The sequence below is a fragment of the Aotus nancymaae genome, unplaced genomic scaffold, assembly GCF_030222135.1.
Source record: "Aotus nancymaae isolate 86718 unplaced genomic scaffold, 86718_ANA_hifiasm-v0.15.2.pri h1tg000030l, whole genome shotgun sequence".
NCBI lineage: Eukaryota > Metazoa > Chordata > Mammalia > Primates > Aotidae > Aotus > Aotus nancymaae.
In genome coordinates, this window is record NW_026988443.1 from 1142251 (window position 1) to 1166533 (window position 24283).

At 41.3% G+C, this 24283-nt stretch overlaps 1 pseudogene; it reads right to left on the reverse strand.

The window, feature by feature from the left end:
• Nucleotides 1-6569: 6569 nt before the first annotated feature.
• On the reverse strand, nucleotides 6570-14395 carry LOC105710695 (14-3-3 protein eta-like; annotated as a pseudogene).
• Between the last annotated feature and the right edge of the window lie 9888 nt (nucleotides 14396-24283).

Here is a 24283-nt window from a genome sequence, read left to right on the forward strand (position 1 = left end):
ACCTGCAAATGGAACCAAAGCTACCGAATGCCAGAGTCTGTGCTCTTAATATCTCTAGTCAGTGCTTTCTCTACTCCCATACAACTGTCAAGTACTGCATTATACTGCTTCACGTTGTGTCATAACACATCAGGTTGTAACTTCAGAAATCCTGGACGTCCCTGAGACACACAAAAACAACCGTGACTGTAACATATGAAGAACTACTGCCAGAGTCACAGACAGCTGAAAGTAATTTGAAGAAGCACATAAAAACGGATGCTCACACATTCCATGGCGTTTCTAAAATTGCTAACCGCATTGGGTACTAAACACAATTATTCTGCTACGGAAGCCCTAGCTAAGAGTTTATTAGTATCGGCCGGGCGCGGTGGCTCACACCTATAATCCCAGCACTTTGGGAGGCCGAGGCGGGTGGATCACGAGGTCAAGAGATCGAGATCATCCTCGTCAACAAGGTGAAACCCCGTCTCTACTAAAAATACAAAAAATTAGCTGGGCATGGTGGTGCGCGCCTGTAGTCCCAGCTACTCGGGAGGCTGAGGCAGGAGAATTGCCTGAACCCAGGAGGCGGAGGTTGCGGTGAGCCGAGATCGCGCCATTGCACTCCAGCCTGGGTAACAACAGCGAAACTCCGTCTCAAAAAAAAAAAAAAAAAAAAAGAGTTTATTAGTATCATTGAGTAGTATACCTATGACGTTTATCAAATTACATTGATAAAGTAAAAAAAAAAGTGATGCAGTATTTCATTTTCCCTTCTACCTAATACAGTCTTAAATTTTACTTATGTGACCTGTGTTGTTTCCATTACAAGCAAGTTGCTTATACTAAATTAACAAGGAGGGAAGCGAAGAATATACTCAAAAAAGGGTTGTAAAATCATTCATGTAGAATTATGAAAGATAATGGTAAAGTAACTGGATTCACATATGTGTTCACATGCAAAATACCACCCACTGTACAAATGCATGACTACTTGCCAATGCTAACCACACCAGGCCTAAGTACATACTAAATTACCACTTGAATTCAAATATGAAGGACAAACAATGCAGTACTAAAAAGAAAGTTGTATCACTGCCTTTCTCCAATTTTCAAAGTCAACAAATGAAAGTTTTAAAATATTTAATGTTGTTTTCTTGCTTCATAATGGATTCATTGTTGTGTCTGCTTAAAGGCTCAGAGCTAATGAGCCTAAGATCATGGATTTGAGCCCTCTGGGGACCGATTGGCTTTAATGTATTTTTCAACTTCAAACTGTACCTAAATCCTACATAAGAATTCACAATGTATGCTCTGCTTACCCAGATGAACAAGAAATAAAAAGTGTATTAAACTAAATAAATATGTAATACATCTTAGAAAAGTTCTCTCCCAAGTTTAAGCTTACCTGAGGGTAGCCAGAAGCACTACCATTATGTTACATTATAAAACAGATCATAGAATTTAGGAGTGTGAAGGCCAGACAGTCTTTATTACGGTGGTTTGCTATTAAAATGTGTAAACAATATATTTGAGTCAGTACTACAGACTGGTTAAACACGGTACAACGTCCAAAGCCAAGCACAGTGGTGCGTACCTTTGGTCCCAGCTACTCTGGAGACTGAGTTGGGAGGATCTCTTGAGCCCAGGAGTTCCACAGGAGCCTGAACAATGTAGCAAGAATCCATCTCTTAAAAACAAACAAACAAAAAACCGTCCATTAAACATAAAGTTTGAAATAAAGATTAGGCAAGTGTATCACCTGAGATTGGGAGTTCAAGAGCAGCTTGAACAATATCTAGAAACCCTGTCTCTACTGAAAATACAAAATTAGCCAGGTGTGGTGGCACATGCCTGTAATCCCAGCTACTCGGGAGGCTGAGGCAGGAGAATCACTCGAATCCGGGAGACAGAGGTTGCAGTGAGCCAAGATTGAGCCGTTACCCTCCAGCCTGGACAAGAAGAGTGAAAAGCCCTCTCAAAAGAAAAAAAAAAAGCAAACAAAAAAAATCTGTATATGCTAGGAAAATGTAACCCTTTCCCATCCTACAAAAACAAAAACAGGATTGCTTCTATAAATACCAGATAACAAGAAATTTAAGGCAAAAAACAAAATTTTTAGAAAAAAAAATTTTGGATGTAAAATGGTCATATGTTATGATAAAAGTTCTAATTCCACCAGGAGGACAAAAAACATTTTAAATTTGTACATGTCTAAATATATAATTTTTCATATACATAAAGAAAAAACAATGTAACTGCAGAGAGAAACAGATAAATATATCATGATTCTAGAAACTTTGTCATACCTCTCTCAGTACTTGGTCTATGAAAATAATCTAAAAATAAATAAACAATAAGGCTATATAAAATTTGGACTTAAGATAATTTACAAGCTTTAAGTATTCAATGTATATTCATTGGTGCATTTAACAACTGGAAAACACACCTTTGCTTTTCAAGTACACTTTTATAAAAATTGGTAACATACAAAGTGATAAAGTCAGTTCTAATATATTTTTAAAAACAAGTACCATAAAGAATATGTTCTTTGAACACAGTTCAGTTAAGCTAGAAATCAATAACAAGATAACATAAAATATCACATATTTAGGAATAAGCTTCTAAATAATTTTGAGTTGAAGAAGAGTTTCTAATGGAAATATATAATGCTTAGAATTGAAATAATAACAACATCACATACCAAAATGCATGCAGTGTATCTAAAGTAGTATTTAGAAGCTAATTTAATTTTTGATATGTATATTGGAAACAAAAATGCTAAAAATTAACAAGTAAATAGACAGCTAATTAAATTGTAAAGAAAAAAACAAAATAAGTTGAAAGAAATGAAAAGGAAGAAAGAGAGTTACGATAGAAGGTAATAAAATAACATATACAATAAAGAAGTTCAATAAAGCTAAAAGTTTTTGTATTGCAACAATTAAGAGGAATGAGAACGTTTTTGTGAAATTGACCATGGGGAGAAAACAAGAAAACATAAATAAACAATACTAGGTGTAAGGCCGGTTGCCTCGCAGGGGGCTCGGACACACCCCCTTCCCTCTCCGGGAGCTTGGACACACCTCCCCCCACCGGGAGCCTGGGGAAAAAGCCCCATCAGGACCTACCTGATACCATTTTGTCCCATCCAGGCCCCACTCCCTACCTACCATTTTGTCCTATCCAGGCCCCACTCCGTGCCTGCCATTTTGTCTTCTGCAGGCCCCACCCCGTGCCTGCCATTTTGTCTTCCTGCCTACTATTTTGTCCTATCTGGGCCCCACTCCCTGCCTACTATTTTGTCCTATCTGGGCCCCACTCCCCTCCATTTTGTTCCATCCGGGTCCTACTCCCCTCCATTTTGTCCCACTTACCTGGGGCACAACCAATCAGATGCCCCCACTCCCTATAAAATCCCGTGCCTGAGAGGAGTCCGCGCGACTTATCCGCCCGTTCCTGTTTGGACCGGAGAACCTCACCCGGGAGCCTGAATAAATTCCTTCGCATTGGATTATCTTCGTGCTGGCCTCAGTTTCTTCATTTTAAACGTGGCAAGAACCCAAGAACAAACCTTACACTAGGAAAGGAAGGGGACTTAATATAAGTATAATATATATATATGTATTTTTATTAAATTTTTTAAAAGATTAAAAAACATAATTACATATATGTCTAAAAATTTAAAGACTAAAAAACACAAATGTATAAAATTTAACTTAATGAAAACTAACTCAAAATTAACACTGAAAATCTGAAAGGTGTTATAACATTAACAAAATTGAACTGGTGATTTGAAATATTTAGATGAAAGTATACCCCTAATAACTGTTTTAATGGAATTTTCTACCAAACATTCAGAGAACTAATACTTATCTCATCAAGAAAAAGCCTCTTCCGTAAACTGCAAGGGAGGAACTTCCCGAGTAGTTAATGAATTTATTCATTTAGATAGTGTAAATGAAGAGACATAAAACTAATAGATGATAGATAATGACCTATCCATCCATCCTCATGCCTACGTATGTACATATTTTAATAGTCATTGTCTAAATGTCTGCTGTGATCCCAAAACCATGCCAGAGGATACACTGAAAAGATGAGTCAAACAATTTCTTCTGCAGAAGTTGCCACTCACAGTTCAGTAAAATAATCAATCCTGTGTTTATATGCTCATGTGTTTATATGCTCATACATTTGAACAGAAGGAATCAGGAAGAATAAGGAAGTTTCTAGCTTGGACACTTTGGTGAGATAGATGTTAAGCTCTGCTGTGCTACCTTGTAATAAGAACACATGCTGTGATTTCCTAAAAACCGTTCCCTGAATAATATAACCTTTAAGGTGGAAAGTAAAATTTTTATTTTAGGAAAAAGTTCTTTGACAGATTTTGAATGGAAAGTAGGACTATACCCAGTGCTGACATACAAATGGTGCGTTGTGGCAGAGACCCTCCTGTGATTAAAGAATTGCAGTATTTCTGAACCTGTTGCTAAGGAACTTCAGGCTTATACTATTCTGCCGACTTTTATGGATAACCCAGAACTTCCCAGAATCTAGCATCGAAGTTAATCTTCCACAGAGCAGAAACATTCCTGTTATTCCTACTCAGTTCACTTACTCTGTTTAGTCAATTACTATTGTTAAGTTACCCCTGTTAACTATTTAAATCATCATTCCTGATGATAGGTATCTCTTTCTGAAACAGCCTCCTTGTCTGGAGTATCACCCAAGGTTCATTGTCCCACAGCCAAGGAGAAGAAGGACACAGACACAAAGAGAGAGGTTAAGAGTAGAAGTTTAATAGGAAAAAGAAAGAGAATAGCCCTCTGTTGCTGCAGCGTGGGGTCCTGGAGAAATGGGTTACTGGATCTGCAGGAAAATGCAGCAGCTTTTATAGATGAGCTGGTGAAGAGGTGGTGTCTCATCTACATAGGGTAGGAAAGACTGGTTAGACCAGGTGTGTCATTTGCATAGGATGCAAAAAACTGGTTAGAACTAGGTGGATCACTTGCATAGGGTGCAAATTTCTGGCCTCCCGCAACCTAATCTTTTATTATGCAGGCGGGTTCTCTGCCTGAGCTGCACCATGTTGCTCATTCTTTTACTGTGCAGGTGGTAACAACAGAAAAGAAGATGGAGCCTCCATGTTGGATATGCCTGGTTCCCAGGTAGCTGTTTTCTATTGGCACAGCTGTGGGCATTCCCCTATGCAAGCTTCCAACTTGCGTATCTATGTTTGCAGCTCAATTTTTCAGGCTGCTTTTTGTTAGAAAATAAATTATTTGGGATGGGGGGCGTGCTGCTTTTTGTTAAAAGGGAAGCTCTGCCGAGGACTCTTTTATCCTTAATATCTACCTAAATGATTTCTTTCTACCTCCCGTATCATTTCTATAAATAACTTAAGTCCGAATTTCAAGGTTGTACATTTATATAGGTTTTCCTTATGGGTTAACTCATTATAGTAACTTTCTTTGTTCCTTTTAAGTCACTTTGTCTATATATATTTAGTGTCTGCCTGCTTTATTGGCTTCTTGGTTTATAATTTTAAGCTGAAAATGTTAATATTTGGTGTTTGAGAGGAAAATGACTTCACTTACTGCTATTTAGAAATATCAATCATCCTTTGCAAATATATTCAAGGCCATACATTCAGAAGCAATATTTGGGTGGAGAGATGGAGAGGAAAAGTAATCAGCATTGAGTTGTCAGCCAAGCACTCAACACTAGTTTGATAGCTCTATGTGAATTTCTTTTTCCCTAAATGTTTATATTTTCCAAGTGAATTGTTTATTGGCTTTCCTTGTGTGCTTTATCATTGGAAATGCAAATGATTGCATTTCAACAGGATTTAAGTTCTTATCAGAAAAGCATTATGTTTTAACACTCGGTTGCTAATCAATTATACATTGGCTATTTACTGGCTTTTTTCTAAATTCCATTTCTGTATCGGTGAGGATTCTATTCACTTGAAATATGGCATCCTTTATAATATTAACCTATCATCCATGTTATCCAGTTATTCACAAAGGACCTTCCATCGTCTCCTTCAGGCTCTCTCCCACTTTCCCCTGTGGTCTCATTCTCGTTACCACTGCCTTCATCACATCTTCACTACCTTGACCCTGCCATTCCGAAGGTTTTAGCTGTGCTGCTGCCAGTCTCTGGTCCCTCCAAGGTGCCCTGAGGAATCTTCATAAAAACATCCACATGTTCTTATTAGTTATCTGATCACAAATCAAAAACCTTTGAAGACGGTTACAGGGAGAGGAATTCTATATCTACAGTCGGTTACTAAGAGAATCATGAGAGCCAATTCAATTTACTTTTTTTTTCCCCACAAAATTCCTCCATGCTTCGACTACACCATTTCTTCATCAGCTCAGCTATTATCTGTTGGTCATTTCTACCTGACGTCTATGCTTCTTTTGCTGTTTGTCTATATTCTTCAAATGATGTTTGAAATATTGTGGTCTCTTACACTTTCCTCAAATATTCAGTGATCTTTTCTTCAGAAAATTTAACATGTGTATTCATTATACTTTTATTTATCTACTATTTTCTGGGGTTAAATACTTCATAAGTGCCTTAACTTACCTTCTAGATTATAAGATTGTTTTGATGTTGATGTCGCCATGACTCTGTCCTCTGTAGTACTATGTGGCATCATCCTCTGTAACACTATAAATTTTAATTGAATTAGTAATTACATTCATTTATGTCAATTGTTTTTTTTCTGGATCTCATTTTCCTTGTTCATTTTTAAATTTTCTTCATTTTTATGGCTTTTGAAACTTATGCCTCTTCCCAGACACCCTCTTTTTTTTGGATTCTATGATAGCTTTCCTGGTTCTTAGGCTATTCTTTCTTAATTTCTTGCACACTCATTCTTCTATCATACTAAACTTGAATTTCTTCAAGGCTTAGTTCCAGAAACTTTTCACTTCTGCCTCTTCTGTCTCCTTATTTTCTTCTTTCTTTTTGTTTGTTTTGTTTTGTTTTGTTTGAGAAGGAGTTTTGCTCTTGTTGCCCAGGCTGGAGTGCAATGGTGCAATCTTGACTCGCCACAATCTCCACCTCCCAGGTTCAAGCGATTCTCCTGTCTCAGCCTCCCGAGTAGCTGGGATTACAGGCATGCGCCACCACACCTGGCTACTTTTGTATTTTTAGTAGACAGTTTTTCTCTATGTTAGTGTGGCTGGTCTTGAACTCCCGACCTCAGGTGATCTGCCCACCTCAGCTTCCCAAAATGCTGGGATTTCAAATGTGAGCCACTGCACCCAGCCTTTGACTCCTTATTCTCTAGGATATCTTATCCGTGATTTTACTACCAACAACATATGTATGGATCACACATAGAAATTTTTAGCATGGATTGCTTTTTTGAGCATAGAACTTATATCCAAATACTAAATTGATATCTTCACTAATTAATCTCAAACACTAAAACTCATGTTCTTTAAAACATAATTTGGCCGGGCGCCGTGGCTCACGCCTGTAATCCCAGCACTTTGGGAGGCCGAGGCAGGTGGATCATGAGGTCAAGAGACCGAGACCATCCTGGTCAATATGGTGAAACCCCGTCTCTACTAAAAATACAAAAAATTAGCTGGGCACGGTGGCGCGTGCCTGTAATTCCAGCTACTCAGGCTGCTGAGGCAGGAGAATTGCCTGAACCCAGGAGGTGGAGGTTGCGGTGAGCCGAGATCGCGCCATTGCACTCCAGCCTGGGTAACAAGAGCGAAACTCCGTCTCAAAAAAAACAAAAAAACCCCATAATTTGTAATCTCTCCCGTGCACCTTCACAACTCTCAACTCTATTAGTCTAGTTCTTTTCCATTGTTACTTATATCAATGAATAGTATCATTTATTCATCCACTGTGCAAACCAAACACCGATGAGTGATCCTGGAATTATTTCCTCCCTCATTTCCTTATGCGCAATCCAATATTAAGTTATGATGATTTTTATCCACCCCTCCATTATCTTTAATTTGTCCACCTATCCTCGTGTCCTCATCCATCACCTTGACTTTTGCTCACGTCGTCCTCTACCATAGGCCAGTACAATAGCCTCCTTATTTGTCTCCTTGTACGTGTCCTTGAATCCTACTCTCCATTGTTCACAAAGATGTTAGAGTGATGAATTCAAACACACCGATTTTCAAGTCATCTCCCTGTTTAAAATCGTGATATCTTTTCATTGCTTTCAGAATAAAAGGCAAAGTTTTTAAGGTTCTGGATCATCTCAGTTCAAGCCACTCCTAAGGCAGCCACAGTCCTCCCTCCATTTCCCTTACACATTCCACCAGCCTCCACCCTATCGTTTCAGCGCCTTCAATGCATCATGCTACAAGGTTTGCCTGTGTGAATTCACCATCATTTAACAGCCTTCTCACTCGACCCTTTTCTTCTATCCTGTTTAATTCATGTCATTTGTTTCTATCTCAGTTCAAATGTCACTTCCTTAAGAAAACCTTCAGTCCCCCGGAACGTAACAGATGTTTGTGCTATCAATGTACCCACGTTGCTATTTCCTGTATCTATAGTGCTCATTACAGTTGTAATTTCATTTTAGTTCATTATTTCATTTTGCTTGCCCAGCTAAGGGAAGCGTGGCTGTTGTTTCTTTCATAATATCTAAACTAATGCATGGTCTATAGTAACTTGTCAATAACATTGTTAAATAACTAAATAATAGGTTTTAAACAATTCATTTTGTCAAACTTCATTAAGCACCTACTTCATAGTCATGGAAGGCATCCCAAGGGTACGTAGGAAGGGAAACAGGAATAGGAGCAAGTATGTGCAAAGCAGGGAGACAAAAAAAGTGTGTGATTTGATAAGGGAGTAGCAGTATTCCTGACTGAGGACTCCTACATCTATATATGTGAGAAGGGAATTTTAGAACATCTTTGTCCCAATACCGGGAAAAATATTAGAACATCTTTTTCCCAATATCGGGAAAAATACATTCTAATGTTTTTCCTGATATTGGGAAAGGATATTCCCAATAAAGGAATTTTAAATGAAATTCCCAATAAAATTCCAAATAAGGGAATTTTAGAGTATCTTTTTCCCAATATTGGGAAAAGATGTTCTAAATTTGAGAATTACCTGGAAAATGTTGAAGAAATTTGAGCAAGTTGAAAGTAAAGACATAGAAGTTGATTGAAATTACAGAGTTTAGATACGTGGGAGGAGGAGAATGTCAGAGGTGGAAAGCAGGTTGTGCTATGAGAAGAATGAGAGTTGAGTAAGGGAAAAGTTTGACACTTTACAAAATCATACTGGAAGAGATGATGCAGTGGTAGCTAAAGGGTAACAGAGGATGGAGGAAGGATTTTGATTTTTGTTTTCTTTTGATAAGCAGAAGAGATGTATGGAAATGTCTTCAATATATATATTTATTTAATGGGCAACAAATATTCTTCCATTTATATTTATAAATATATCTGCAACTATTTCTCCATACACTTTTAGTTCAACAAAATAATTATATACTCTATATAATTAATATGTTTTTACATCTCTGCCAAGAAATTAAACAAAATAATATGAAATTATAGAATATTCAAGCATCTTTTATTTATTATAATAAATCCCATGAGTTAAAAAAAAATCTGTGTCTACTAATTTTTTGTTTTTGTTTTTTTGTTTGTTTTCTGAGATGAAGTGTCACTCTGCCTCCCAGGCTGGAGTGCAGTGGCGCAATTTTGTCTCATTGCAACCTCCGCCTTTCAGGTTCAAGCGATTCTTCTGACTCAGCCTCCTAAGTAGCTAGGATTACAGGCATGTGCCACCATGCTCAGATGTTTTTTTTTGTATTTTTAATAGAGACAGTTTCACCATTTTGGCCAGTCCGGTCTTGAACTCCTGACCTCAGGTAACACACCTGACTCAGTCTCCCAAGTGCTGGGATTACAGGCATGAGGCATGGTGCCTGACCTGTATCTATTAACTTGGACATATTTTCTTTTCATAAAAAGGAAAAAGAAAAATATATTTTCCCATTAATTATAAGTATCTGAGTAGAAAAATTGCTTAGCTATATTTTAATTTGGTGTCCTTAATGACTTTAGTAATTGGAAACAGAACTTGTTAGTCAATCAATCAATCTACCTATCAGAGATTCCCATAGTCCAGTCATTAAGACTACTTGAGCCACCAAAACTTCAAACTTTCTAGGCTTGACTGGCTAAATAATGGAGCTATTCTTAGCCATGTGAAATGAATAGTGGGCCTGACCACCACTAATTTAGGCAAATATACTTCAGTCTTCTGAGACTTAGGGGAGACTTTGAGGCTTATGAGAGAGGGGAGCCTAAAACCATGTTACTAAACTATATGCTTCTCAACGTATTGCATATAATCTCCATATTGATATGGACTATATATGTCTTAGTCACTGCTATATCAACAATGATTAAGCAGTTTCATCATGTCGTAGGTGCTAAATGACTAATAAATAATAGAGTTTTTCAGAGAAGTATTTACTTCTGACTTCTGATGGCAAAAAGCCTCTGAGGTTACTTTGATGCTTATTACTTGTTTCTTGAATTAGAAGAGTATGAGAGAAAATATTATGTGTATTCTGTACAGAGACAGAGTGCAAGAAAGAGACATCAAATATAGAGAGATCTGAACCTAACTGTATCAAAAAAATCTATGAATTAATAAAAAATCACATTTATGAGATTTCTTGAAAAGAAATAGATATGATCATTGATCATATCTATCTACTTTTAGCTTAATCTCCTGTTTTCTAAAATTTCAAAATTATTTATTCAGGCAATAACTTTTATTCCATATTTAAGTATTCAGAAGTTTAAGGACCTCTGATTTTAAAATAACATCATAATGATATTTCATTATTTAATGTTATATAAGTATTTAAATGTAGATATTACCAACTTGAATGGCAAAACAGACTGCTCCAAAAAGTGTCTAAAGTTGTAGTCTAAGTTTTAAATGCGCTTATGTTAATTATAGCATTATGTGATTTTAATTGTGAAGAGAAAGAATTAATAGTTCACATAGTCTGACCTCAAACAAAACCCTTTTTACTTTAGTCATGAGCCTGCACCAAAATTGAAGTAACTAAAGAGAAGGTAAAAGAAACCTACTAACCCAGACTTTTCTGATTAAAATTTAGCCTTCCAGATGATGGTGTTTGCCATTAGCCTCTGTGGAGAGCACCACAGGTGACTTAGGGGAAAGAGACTTGGAAAAGTAACGATCTTTTATCACTCCATTAAGGCAAAAGCTAGATGACAACTTGACTTTTATATTAAATGCGTACATATTTAAGTTTTCCAGCTTTGGAACACTGAAATCTAAAAAAAAAAAAAAACTGCCAAGCAATTTTAATTTTTAATATTGGTGCTTCCTTTTGATCTGTTTTGTTTCCATTTTTCATCATAAGCCTTCCTATAAGTTTTAGGAGGGTCGTATAATGTGTCATCTCAAAATTAGGAAGGTGTTATGGTTTGGCTCTGTGTCCGCACCCATATTGTAGCTCCCATAATTCCCACGTGTTGCAGGTGGACCCAGTGGGAGATTATTGAATCTTGAGGGTGGGTCTTTCCCATGCTGTTCTCGTGATAGTGAATGGATCTCAAGAGATCTGATGCTTTTAAAAACGGGAGTTTCTCAGCACAAGCTCTCTCTTTGCTTGCTGCCATCCACGACTTGCTCCTCCTTGCCTTCTGCCGTGATTGTGAGGCCTCCCCAGCCCTGTGGAACTGTAAGTTCAATAAACCTCTTTCTTTTGTAAATTGCCTAGTTTCAGGTATATCTTTATCAGCAGCGTGAAAATGACTAATACAGAAGGTAAAACACCAATATAAACACAATATGCTTTCTCATGTAAGCGTGTGGGTGTGGTGGTGGGGGTGGGGGAGGAGGTGGTTTGGTAAGCAATTAAACGGGAAGGAAAGAATCCTGTATCTTATCAGTAATATTATGGATGTTGGACAAATTTTAAAAGCAATAGAATACCTAATATCCCAGAAAATGTTTAAAATTTTGCTTGTTTCTTGCATTGCATTTATTATTAGATTATATAAAAATTGTATACCAGATATTTCAATAGACTATTAATATATTTGAAAAAATATGTAAGTATATGTGAACACACTGTATATATTAGATCTCCTATTAGTTTCTCAAAATACATAATCCTATGTCATATGTATGTTGCTATCATTGCTACTCCTGAGTCCAGATTCTTGTAGAAATCTGTTTTCCATAAATGAATAGACTTATTTCCAAAGGGACACCTTATAATTGCTTTAAGTGAGAATTCTAAGTATTCTAGGTTTATATTATCATAGATATCTGTTATAATTTATTAAATAAGCTTTGCAAAATAATATTTCATACTGACTTAATTGGAATTTTTGTATCACTTTACTGTAACTGTATTAATATTTCTTTTAATTTTATCACTTCTCTATCATATTAGTTCTTGAAATTATACTCCTTATAATTGCTTACAGTTTGCTGGCTTGAAAGTAAGATCTGAGAATATCTGAGTCTTGTTTTCTCAACCAAATTCCAGAGAACAAAGATTTAAAAAACAGAAAAAGAAATGAATTTATGTGGAAAATCTGTTGGTATTATAATTCTAAACATGATTTAATGTATTTAATCCAAGCATAGTTATTTGAAAAAAAAACAATGATAGAACAGTGTTGGTCTCAAACAATTTTAAATTTGAGTTTTCTTACTGTGTAAAATTTGGATATACTAGTACTCACCTCATAGAACTTTTGTAAAAAATTAAACATGGTTCATACTTAGAATGATAACTATAAGAGTCTGAGGCCGTGATAAAGATTTCCTATTTTCATACTATTAAAAGATACTAGCGGTTGTTTGCAGTGTATTTTGGTGTCTCCAGAAGTTGTGCATCTCTGGCTCAGTTTACTCTCTGAAGTTAGGATCTCTCCAGCCCTTTGCAAATATAGACTTTCTGGAGCCATTTAGCTGGAACTTACTTCTAGCAGATCCTTCTCCAGGGTAATATTTGATCAATAAGATTTTATATGGGCAAAGTGTAAATAGAGTAAATATTATTAGTAGCCTTTTCCAAGAATAAATGAAATGAAGATATTAGCACTGCATTTATAAATGTTAATGGCATAAGTACTTCCAAACTACCAGTAACTTTGCTGAGATTCAAGGAAGGGTTTTGTATTTAATGTATTGCACTAGTGTAAAATCTTTTTAATATATTAGATATTTAAATTAAGTACTTAATTTCAACTTCCAGAGAACAAAGATCTACAAAACAGAAAAAATGAATGTGTAGAAAATCTGTTGATTTTAATGCTAAAAATTATTTAATGGATTTAATGCATGCATAGTTGTTGTAAAAAAGATTAGAAAAGTGTGGGTCTCAGTTTTAAATTTGAGTTTTCTTATTGTGTAAAATTAGTGTAAAATATTTAAATTAAGTACTTAATTTAAATATTTAGTATATTACATTATAAAATATCAGTATATAACTAATATATATAATAAATGCATTATATATATACATTTTCTTTATAAATTTTTTTAACAAAAGTAGAGACAGAATTTTACTATGTTGCCCAGGCTGATCTCAATCTTCTGATCTCATGCAATCCACCTGCCTCAGCCTCCCAAATTGCTGGGATTACAGGCATGAGCCACCAAACCCAGCTGTGTGTTTAAGAATCCATGATTCTTAAACAATTGCAACCAAAAAAAAAGTTACAAGTATCAAAACTTTTAGATGCATTGCATTGAAAAGGTTTGTGCACGTCAAAATTTAAAGAGGCAAAAACAAGGTGCTACTGAAACCTCACATTAAGCTCGGGTACATTCTGGATCTCATAGTAGAACACAGAGAAGTTGAGGGCCAGGCCCAGCCGAACGGGGTGCGTGGGCTGCCTCTGCTCTTTGCTGATTTCAAAGGCTTCCTTGTAGGCAGCGTCAGAAGCTTCGCCCACACTGTTTTTCTTCTCCCCAGAAGCGACCTCTGCTAAGTAGCGGTAGTAATCACTTTTCATTTTCAGGTAAAACACCTTGCTCTCATACTGGAAATCATTGCAGTTCTTGATCAGGAACTTGTCAGGCAGAGACAGAACATCATTGCAAACTGTCTCCAGCTCCTTCTCAATCTTCTCCCGGTAAGCTTTAACTTTCTCCCATTTCTTTTCGTTTCCATCAGCCATGGTTTTCTGCTCAATGCTGCTAATGACCCTCCAGGAAGATCGCCTGGCACCAGCTACATTCTTGTACACCACAGAGAGGAGATTTCAATCTTCATTGGAGAGACGTTCATTCAGCTCTGTCGCCGCCTTCATGGCGGAGGCCATGTCGTCGTACGCTCCACCTGCTCGGCCAGCCGCGCCCGCTGCAGCAGCTGCTCCCGGTCCCCCATGTCGCTCGCGGCTCGGCCTCGCCTCGCGCCTCACTCTACTGGCTTGCTCACTCGCCCGCCGGTCCGTCCGCTCTCTGGTCGCCGCGGAGGCCGCCGACGCGCACGCGCACTAGCTTGCCGGCCGGCCGGAGGCAGGCAGCAGGCAGCAGGCAGCAGGCAGCAGGCAGCAGGCAGCAGGCAGCAGGCAGCAGGCAGCAGGCAGCAGGCAGCAGGCAGCAGGCAGCAGGCAGCAGGCAGCAGGCAGCAGGCAGCAGGCAGCAGGCAGCAGGCAGCAGGCAGCGCCGCTGCTCGCGCCCTCTCGCTGGCTAGCCCCGTGTGCTGTGGCTCGCGCTGCGGACGCAGCCGAAGGAGGAGAGACCTTCTTTTTTTTTTTGAGACAGTTTCGCTCTTGTTACCCAGGCTGGAGTGCAATAGCGCGATCTCGGCTCACTGCAACCTCCACCTACTGGGTTCAGGCAATTCTCCTGCCTCAGCCTCCTGAGTAGCTGGGATTATAGGCACGCGCCACCATGCCCAGCTAATTTTTTGTATTTTTAGTAGAGACGGGGTTTCACCATGTTGACCAGGATGGTCTCGCTCTCTTGACCTTGTGATCCACCTGCCTCGGCCTCCCAAAGTGCTGGGATTACAGGCGTGAGCCACCGCACCCAGCCGAGGTGTGCTTTCTTACCATCTTGTCCCAGTGCCCTGCACGCTAGCTGGCACATTAAATGTTCATAGAATCCGTCAGTAAGGAAATCAGACATAGCATGCATACTGCTGAGGACCAGGCCCGTTGCCACCTTCCCAGCAGGCTCCTTTCAACAGAGGGGCTCTCCCCATCGCACTTCCCAAGCACTTTGATTTGCAAGTGTTTAACTTACCAACAACTTCTTCTCAGGATCACACATGTGCCTCCATGTATAGTGGAATTCTATTTGGTCTTTGATTAATGTCCCGTCTCAGAAAGGCCTTTTCTGACTACCCAATCTAAACTAGATCTCACCCCATCATCCCATTGTCCTCCAGCACCATACCCAGTCAGTTTCCTGCAGAGCATTTTCAAAATCTGTACTTATGAATTTCTTTCTCTATTTGTTTGTTTTGTGTCCCCGTGAGGATGAGAACTATGAGGACGATGTTCTGTCCACTAATAGCTCCTCAATACCCAGTACAGAGCCTGGAATCTGGCTGGAGCCTAATAAATATTTCTTGAGTGGATGAAAGGATGCATGGAAAGTTCTCTTGGCCTCATTAAACAACCAGTTCCAAAAAATAGGCACTTTCTCAGAAATTGGAACAAATGTGATTTTTCTGTGTCAGTTCTCACTAAACTGCCCAGAAACCTCCTGGCTTCTTGAAATATCTGCTAAGAATTCCAGCTATCCCAGTGAGCATTTGCACACACAGCACAGCTGGGCTGCAGGTTCATTATGCAAGGAGGCCTGTTCTCCCCATCACCCCCGACTCACCCCCATCACCCCCGACTCACCCCATCACCCCCGACTCACCCCCATCACCCCCGACTCACCCCCATCACCCCCGACTCACCCCCATCACCCATCTCACCCGGACCTTCCGCCTGGCCTCCTAAGGTCCCTAGAATGGAACAGCCTCTCCCTTGGGAAGCCTCCCAGCCTTTCTGTCTGAGGAAGCCTCACATTTTATTCTCCCTCAGAGGACACTCTTGAACAGCTAGGGTGATGGTGCCCTGGGAAAGGCATTGTTTTCTTTAGGACAAAGGGTTTCTTCTCTTCTCAACCCATACCTGAGCCTTAGTTAGTCCCACCCAGTCCCATGACTTTAAGCTCCATCTACATCTTCACTCCTCAAAGCCTTCTCTGTGGACCAGCACCAGCACCTGGGAGCATGTTCAAAATGCAGATTCCCAGGTACTGCCTGGTTCTACTGAATCAGCATCTGCATTTTAACAGACTCCCAGGCAACTCACAGCACGTGACAGTGTGTTCCTCCATGCCTGATGACTCCCAAGTTACCTCCTGTCCTGACATCTGTCCCAGCCACTCTGTAGCAGCTCATGTCAGATCTCTGTGTGGAAGCGCATCAGGCATCTGAAACCCAACACGTCCAAACCAGACTCTTAGCTCCTGCTCTCCAGGGCTGCTCCTCCCCCGGCCATGATATCTTCTAGCACAGGGCACTCCTTAGGCACCAACTGAATAACTCATTCTTCATGGGCTGATTAGTTGCTCAGTTGCTGGACTGGAGGCCAAGAAGAATTGTAAGGAGAGCTTAACAAGTGATAAACAGCCTCAGGGTCAGGGCACGACTGTGCATGCCTGTAGTCTCAGCTACTCAGGAGACTGGAGGAAAGCTTGAGCCCAGGAGTTCAAGGCCAGCCTGGGTAACGTAGCAAGACAGTCTCTGAAAAAATGTCTGAGGGATGTTGTTGGAATTATACAGCATTCCAACACAGTCCTCTCTTGCGTCCAGCTTAGTGACTTTATCATAATGAACTCCATCCATGTGTATCAACTTGGATACATCCCAAAGCATTGCTGAATAATAAAAAGTGGCAAATGACATGCGGAGCCTACGGGAGTGATCACTAGCGCTGTCTACCAAATATTTCCAGTTCCCCCAGGCGCAAAATTTCCCATTCCTTAGAGCTAGGCGATTTTGTTAGAGGAAGCAGGTAGCCAGGCATGGGCAGCTTTCTTTTTGTGCGTCTCTGGTCTGAATTCTTTCCTTCAAGAAGAGCAAAGACTGGAGGACTCCCTTGCTGCTCTGGGTAACAATTCCACATGACTTGTTCTGGCCATGGGTATGTGAGAAGCGATACGAATCACTTCTGGGTGGAAGCTTGAACGGACAATCCACTCTTTTTTTCTTCTTCCTTTCTCAGCCTCTCGTGCTGAGTCTCTTAGTGGCTCCAAAGAACAGATCCCTGCTGTAGACACTTGTCAACCATGTGTTGGAGTGACAAATAAATGTTTGCAGAGCCACTGAAATTTTGGAATTATTTGTTACCACACCAAAGGTTACCCCTTCCTGGGTGATGCATCTGCACACGCATGCACATGTTACACACACACCACCACCACCACCAATAGATATGTTTTCTAGAACATAATATATTATGGAAGTATCTTTAGGGCTGGGTGCGGTGGCTCGTGCCTGTGCACTTTGGGAAGCTGAGGCAGGAGGATCGCTTGAGCCCAGTAGTTCAAGACCGCCTGGACAACATAGCCAGAACCTGTCTCTACAAAAAAATAAAATTAGCTGGGCATGATATTGCATGCCTGTGGTCCCAGCTACCCAGGAGGCTGATGTGGGAGGATCGCTTGAGCCCAGGAGGTTGAGGCTGCAGTGAGCCGAGATCGCACCACAGCACTCTAGCATGGATGACAGAGGGAGACCCTGCCTCAAATAAATAAACACATAAATAAATATCCCATGTATCTTTTGTATAAGTAATCCATGTTCACTATAGAAAAATTAAAAAATAAGAACAAGCTTTGTGCATCTCATCACTCACAAGACCTCATCATGGTCTGAGAAAGCCCATTCCCTTCCACCCGTCTCAGAGGCTAAATGTACTCTGTGGCACCCGCAAAATTTGCTTCGCTTACAGCTGCAGTTCTCCACCCACTTTGGACTTAATTGGCTTGGAGTAGGGCCCAGGTATTCACATTTTTTAAAAATGCTTTTAGGCTGGGTAGGGTGGCCCATGCCCATAATCCCAGCACTTTGGGAGGCAGAGGTGGGAGGATGGCTTGAATCCAGGAGTTTGAGGCCAGCCTGGGCAAGAAAGCAAGACCCTTGTCTCTATAAAAATAAAAATTAAAAAATTAGCCAGATGTGGTGCTGTGTACCTGCAGTCCCAGCTACTTGGGAGGCTGAAGCAGGAGGATCACTTGAACCCAGGAGTTCAAGGCTGCAATGAGCTATGATTGTACCACAAACTTCGGCCTGGACAATAGAGTAAGACTCTATCTCTTTAAAAAAAAAATGGCTTCCAGCAATTCTAAGGTACAGATGAGAATGAAAACCACTGCCTTCCATCACTGCTCCTGCCTACCTCTTCCTTGTCTCCCACTCCTGTTACTGTTTCTTACATTCCTGTTGAATTTGAAAAGAATAGTTTCTTAAGTACAAACATTGTCTAAAGCAGCACTTTCTCTTTCCAGCGGCTCAGAGAACCCATCGCTTGAGTCCTGTCTCCTGAGATCCTGCCTTGATGATTAGGTTTCCTTTGCTTTGATTTCAAGGTTTTGTGTACATTGTGGGCACACACAGTGAAATTGCCTAGAGACTAGAATTAAGTGCTCAGCAGTGACACATGTAGACAGGTGGATGTTCTGATCCAGACATCCACTTGGAAAGGGTTTGCAGCATGGCAGACTAGTTGGGGGGAAACTTCCATCCCCCAAATCTTCAGAGGGCCTTTCATTTCCCCCAGTTACCTCTAACTCTCTCAGAACTTTTTCTACAAACAAAAGATACAGGAGGAAAAAAATGTCAAGAATTTTATTTCATGCTTCTGCATTTACAGATATTTTTATACCCAGAAACAGTGGCAACTAATGTTTGAGGGCTTGTTTTGAGATAGACACTGTTCTAAGATTTATGACAACATGATAGTCTAGTCAAAACAGTGTCCCATTTTACACATGAAGAAACTGAAGCTGGTTGCAGTGACTCTTGCCTGCTCCCCATCACTTGCATTACCCCCAGAGCTCAGCCTCCTGTCAGATCTCCAGTGGCATTTGATTTTCATAGAAGCGGGAACCCTATTGTGAACTGCACATGTGAGGGATCTAGGTTGCACTCCTTATAATAATCTAATGCCTGATGACCTGTCACATGCTCCCATCACTCCCAGATGGGCCTGTCTAGTTGCAGGAAAACAAACTCAGGGCACCCACTGATTCTACGTTATGGCGAGTTGTGTAATTATTTCATTATATATTGCAGTGTAATGATAATAGAAATGAAGTGCACAATAAATGGAATGCACTTGAAACCTCCCCCCACCACACACACACCCTGTGTGTGGTTTCTTCCATGAAACCAGTCCCTGGTGTCAAAAAGGTTGGGGACCACTAGTCTAGAGTAAAAATATTGAATCAGAATATAGTTACCAGATGTTCTTAAACACTGGGAGAGAAAGTGAAATGTAACACAGTGCACATGCGGCTGCTGGATGGATGAACGTGTAAATGTTATGGAGGGTGCTGAAGATGGATGGATGCTTTCCTTCAAGAAGGAATACCACTAATGTCCAAAGGGCGCTGACCTTGAGCCACACCACCTCCCAGGAAGAAAAGCTCTTTATCTCTTGCAAAGAGGCTACCTGGAGGACTTAGGCAATAAGTTCAGCTGAGGAAGAGTTGGCTAATATGGAAATAGCACACCCACCCACAAATGCTGCCATATTAACACCTACTATTTGGCCTCATGGTTGGCATCTTGCTGTGCCAGCCTGAGGGGGTAAAGTGACCTCAACCTCCCCTCTTGCCTGCCCCTGCTGCTTCCCTCCAGGGAACTTACAGGGTGTAGAGGGCTGTAGGAGTTCAGTCAGGGTGGTGGGAGACATTATAGGAAAAGAACACAGACCTTCTTGGAAGGCTGGGAGGTTTTTGCAAAAGGCTTAGAAAAGAGGTTATGGCTGAAGGCAGCCTAGTCCCCTTTCCTTGAGCAAATTGCCGTAGAGCAGATACAAAGGAATGTAGGGAGTTTATCTAAAGAGCTTGTTTAGTCATATTGTCCTAAGACAGACCTTTGAACATCCATGGGCACATGACTGCTCTCTACTCAAGGGGTCGGCAAAGTTAATTACCCACAAATGGTGTTTGCTTTAGGACCTTGTCATTATATCTGTACTCAGTAAAAGCCCACGGGGCCGGTTGGTGGGGGCCACGGCTGCTGACTCTTTTTTTTTTTTTAATTGCATTTTAGGTTTTGGGGTACATGTGAAGAACATGCAAGATTGTTGCATAGGTGCATACGTGGCAGTGTGATTTGCTGCCTTCCTCCCCTTCACCTATATGTGGCATTTCTCCCCATGCTATCTCTCCCCAACTCCCCACCCCCCGCTGCCCCTCCCCTATTTCCCCCATCAGACCCCAGTGTGTAGTGCTCCCCTTTACAGCACCCTGTGTTCATAAGCGGCCTGGTCCCCTAGCCTGCTCTTTCACTGGATATCTGTGTCTGAGTGCATTTGTTCATCCATTGCTGGGTCAGGGTCTGCAGGTCCGACCTGACAGAGAACATGACCAGGAGTGCCATCTTCAAGATGGCACTGGCATGGGTGACAGTACGCCTCCTCTATGGGCCTACCATCATCAGCTGGGACTACATAGCCAAAAGCAGCATTCTGCCCTGTAGGGAAGAATGGTACAACTGGTGCTTCCTGATGACAGTCTCCAGCACTGAATCCTTCACCCTCTCATCAGTGTCACTTACTTCAACCTGAGCACCCATGTGACATTCAGAAGCGCACCTCCCTGAGGAATGACAACATTGCTCCTGGCCAAGACTGTGCAGAGATGAACTTCAGAGAAAAATGAAATACAGCTCACATTTTTTCTTAAACCAGGAGAGAGGAGGAGCAGAAGGAGAAGAGACCAGAGCCCCTCTCCCAGGCACCAGGGGCTTTCCTTGGATGTCCTGGGACTCAAGATTTCTCACCTCTGCAGGTGGACCTCAGAATCCCATGTAGCAGAACTGCTACAGGGTAGCGAGAGCACCTGCAATGGCCACAGGCAGCTGGGCCTTCCCAGCACAGTGTCTCCCGGGACAAGAGAGTGGCCATGTCACTGGGTATCATGGTGTGTGCATTTGTCCCGTGCTGGGCTCCCTGCACTGCTCGTGATCATATGAGCTGCCGGCCATGGGTCACACATCCAGCACTCTCTCTCTGAGACATGCTTCTGGCTCCACTGGCTGAATTTGGCTATCAATCCTTCTTCTGTACCCATTCTGCCACATGAGTTTCAGAAAAGCGTTCATCAAACTGCTGTGTCCTGGAAAGGCCAAGATCCATCCACCCCCATATGTACATGTGACAGAAACTACTCTTGTACTGTTAATGGTGGAGGGTGTCCAGGTTCTTGGCATCTTGAACAAAGAATTAGACAAAATGCACAAAGCAAGGAAGGAATGAAGGGATTTATTGAAAATGAAAATACACTCCACAGTGTGGGAGCGGGCTTGAGCATAGGGGCTCAAAGGTCCTGTTACAGAGTTTTTGTGACACTCTACTTGGGGTACGCCCTATGTAAAATGAAGAGGATGAAGTAAAGTTATAAAGTCATTTACAGAGGATGGCCTATAGAGAGGATATTTCCTGTCATAGCTGAAGTGCGAATTGGCCATTTGTTCCCTGCCTCCATACCCTATCTTCCTGCCTCAGTACCAGATCACCTAAACCCTCATAAAAGAAAAACTTAAAAATTTCAGGACCCCCAAACTCCCTATGCCAAAGGGAAAGTTAAGCCTCAGGCTGGGGCGTGCAACACCCTCTTCCAAATGAACAGCTATTACCAGCATCATGCATCAGCCAGATCCCCAGGGAAAGGTCGAAGGCCTCAGGCATTTCCAGGTGCCCCCCCAGATCATTCTTAAGTAAATTTGTAACCACCCAATGGGTTCACCTTGCCCACTGTATAGACAGAGCCAGTTTATCAAGACAGGGGAGTTGCAGTGGAGAAAAAGTAATTCATACATAGCTGGCTGCGTGGGAGATTGGAGTTTTATTATTACTCAAATCAGTCTCCCCAAGCATTTAGGGATCAGAATTTTTAAAGAGAATTTGGTAGGTAGGGGCTTAGGAAGTGGGGAGTGTGATTGGTCAGGTTGGAAATGGAATCACAGGGGGTCCAAGTGAGATTTTCTTGCTGTCTTCTGTTCCTGGGTGGGATGGCAGAACTTGTTGAGCCACATTATGGGTCAGGGTGGTGTCAGCTGATCTATCGAGGGCAGTGTCTGCATCTCAAGCACTGATACTAGGTTTTACAGTAGTGATGTTATCCCCAAGAGCAATTTGGGGAAGTTCAGACTCTTGGAGTCAGAGGCTGCATGACCCCTAAACTGTAATTTCTAATCTTGTAGCTATTTGTTAGTCCTGCAAAAGCAGACATGTCCCCAGGCAAAAAGGGGGTCTTTTCGGGAAAGGTCTGTTACCATTTTGTTTCAAAGTCAAACCATGAACTGAATTCCTTCCCAAAGTTAGTTTGGCCCATGCCCAGGAATGAACAAAGACAACTTATAGGTTAGAAGCCAGATGGAGTCAGTTAGGTCTGATGTCTTTCACTGTCATAATTGCCTCAGAATTTTTACAAAGGTGGTTTCAAATGCTTTGCTGGCCTCCCACAAACAAGGATGTGTCAATTCTAACTTCAGGTCTGCAATCCACATCTAGCTCCTAAAACTAAAGTCCACTGGATTGCACACTGATTGAAAATGTCCGAGTGTATCTTCCCAGGTGCAAAACAAAGACAAGATCAGTCATTCTTCCACCTACCCAGAGACACCTGCGTCATTGATTCTTTCCTTCTCTTTTTCCTTCACTCACCTTATCTATGTAAAATACAGAATTCTGGACACTACAGTCTCACTGTAATGTAACCATTTGCCTTGTTGTCCACCTGCTCCTCTTCCTGCATGCCTTCTCCGTCCTCCCTTTAAGGAAATGTATAACAAAACCTACTGAAAACATCTTCGGAAAAACAGCCACAGATACCTGTGGCTCACCGTTTTCCCAGACGTGCCCCAAAGCTGGCTGAATAACCCTCGATTGAGCCCCTAGCCTCAGTCACTCATTTCAGCTGTCACGGCCTATGGCTCATGGAGGAAAAAGTCACAAACACATCCCCTAAGCCTTGCCACCCACTTCACTTTAGTCTTTGCCACAAGGAAACATGGAACCCGTATAAGAAACTGGTTCCTACAAGCTCCTGTAAAATGTGGTATATGGAATTGCCCTCTAGGACTCTGTACTCAGAGTGGTCAACAGCATGGAGTTTACCCATAGGTCTAACTAACCTTGGGAAGTAATTTATATCTTGACTCTGAAACACAATTGAGAATAGCCCATTCCCAACAGTTATGAAGCCTCCAAAGGTTTCCTTGTGTTTCTGTTTTGCTCTGTGCTATGTGAAAATGGATTTAAGTCACAGCCTAAGATTTTACTTATTTGAAGACACTACTGACACAAGGCTAAACACTGCAATGAGTGATAAAATATACAATCTGGCTGGGCGCCGTGGCTCATGCCTATAATCCCAGTACTTTGGAAGGCCGAGGCAGGCAGATCACAAGGTCAGGAGTTTGAGACCAGCCCAGCCAATACGGTGAAACCCAGTCTCTACTAAAAATACAAAAATTAGCCAGGCATGGTGGTGCACCCCTTTAATCCCAGCTACTCAGGAGGCTGAGGCAGGAGAATCACTTGAGCCAGGGAGGCGGAGGTTGCAATGAGCCAAGATCACGCCACTGCACTCCAGCCTGGGTGACACAGCAAGACTCTATCTCAAAAAAATAAAATAAAATACACAGTCTATCTCCAGAGATTTTAGAAGCATGGACTGTTTTGTTGGACAATGAAGGGTGCCCTAGTGGAGTAATCAGCAATACGAGACCTATCCCAGCCCCCTTCCCAATGAATTGTTTTGCATTACAAGCCTGGAAACGTCTTTAATCAAACCTAGGGCAGGTCACTACTCTCGAGAATTTAAGTGTGCGGCGAATGTGGATACTGGCACCTAATCAGCGTCTACTGTCCATGCCCACAGCATCCCCATGGGACCAACCCCAGCAAACAGGAAGGTCTTCTGCACAGATTGCTCTACCTTTCATTTACAATATGCAGTCTGAAATTCCCATTGTCAAAGACGATTCCGATGAGAAATCCTTTCTGCTTGAGCTTACTACCTTGGAGTCTGA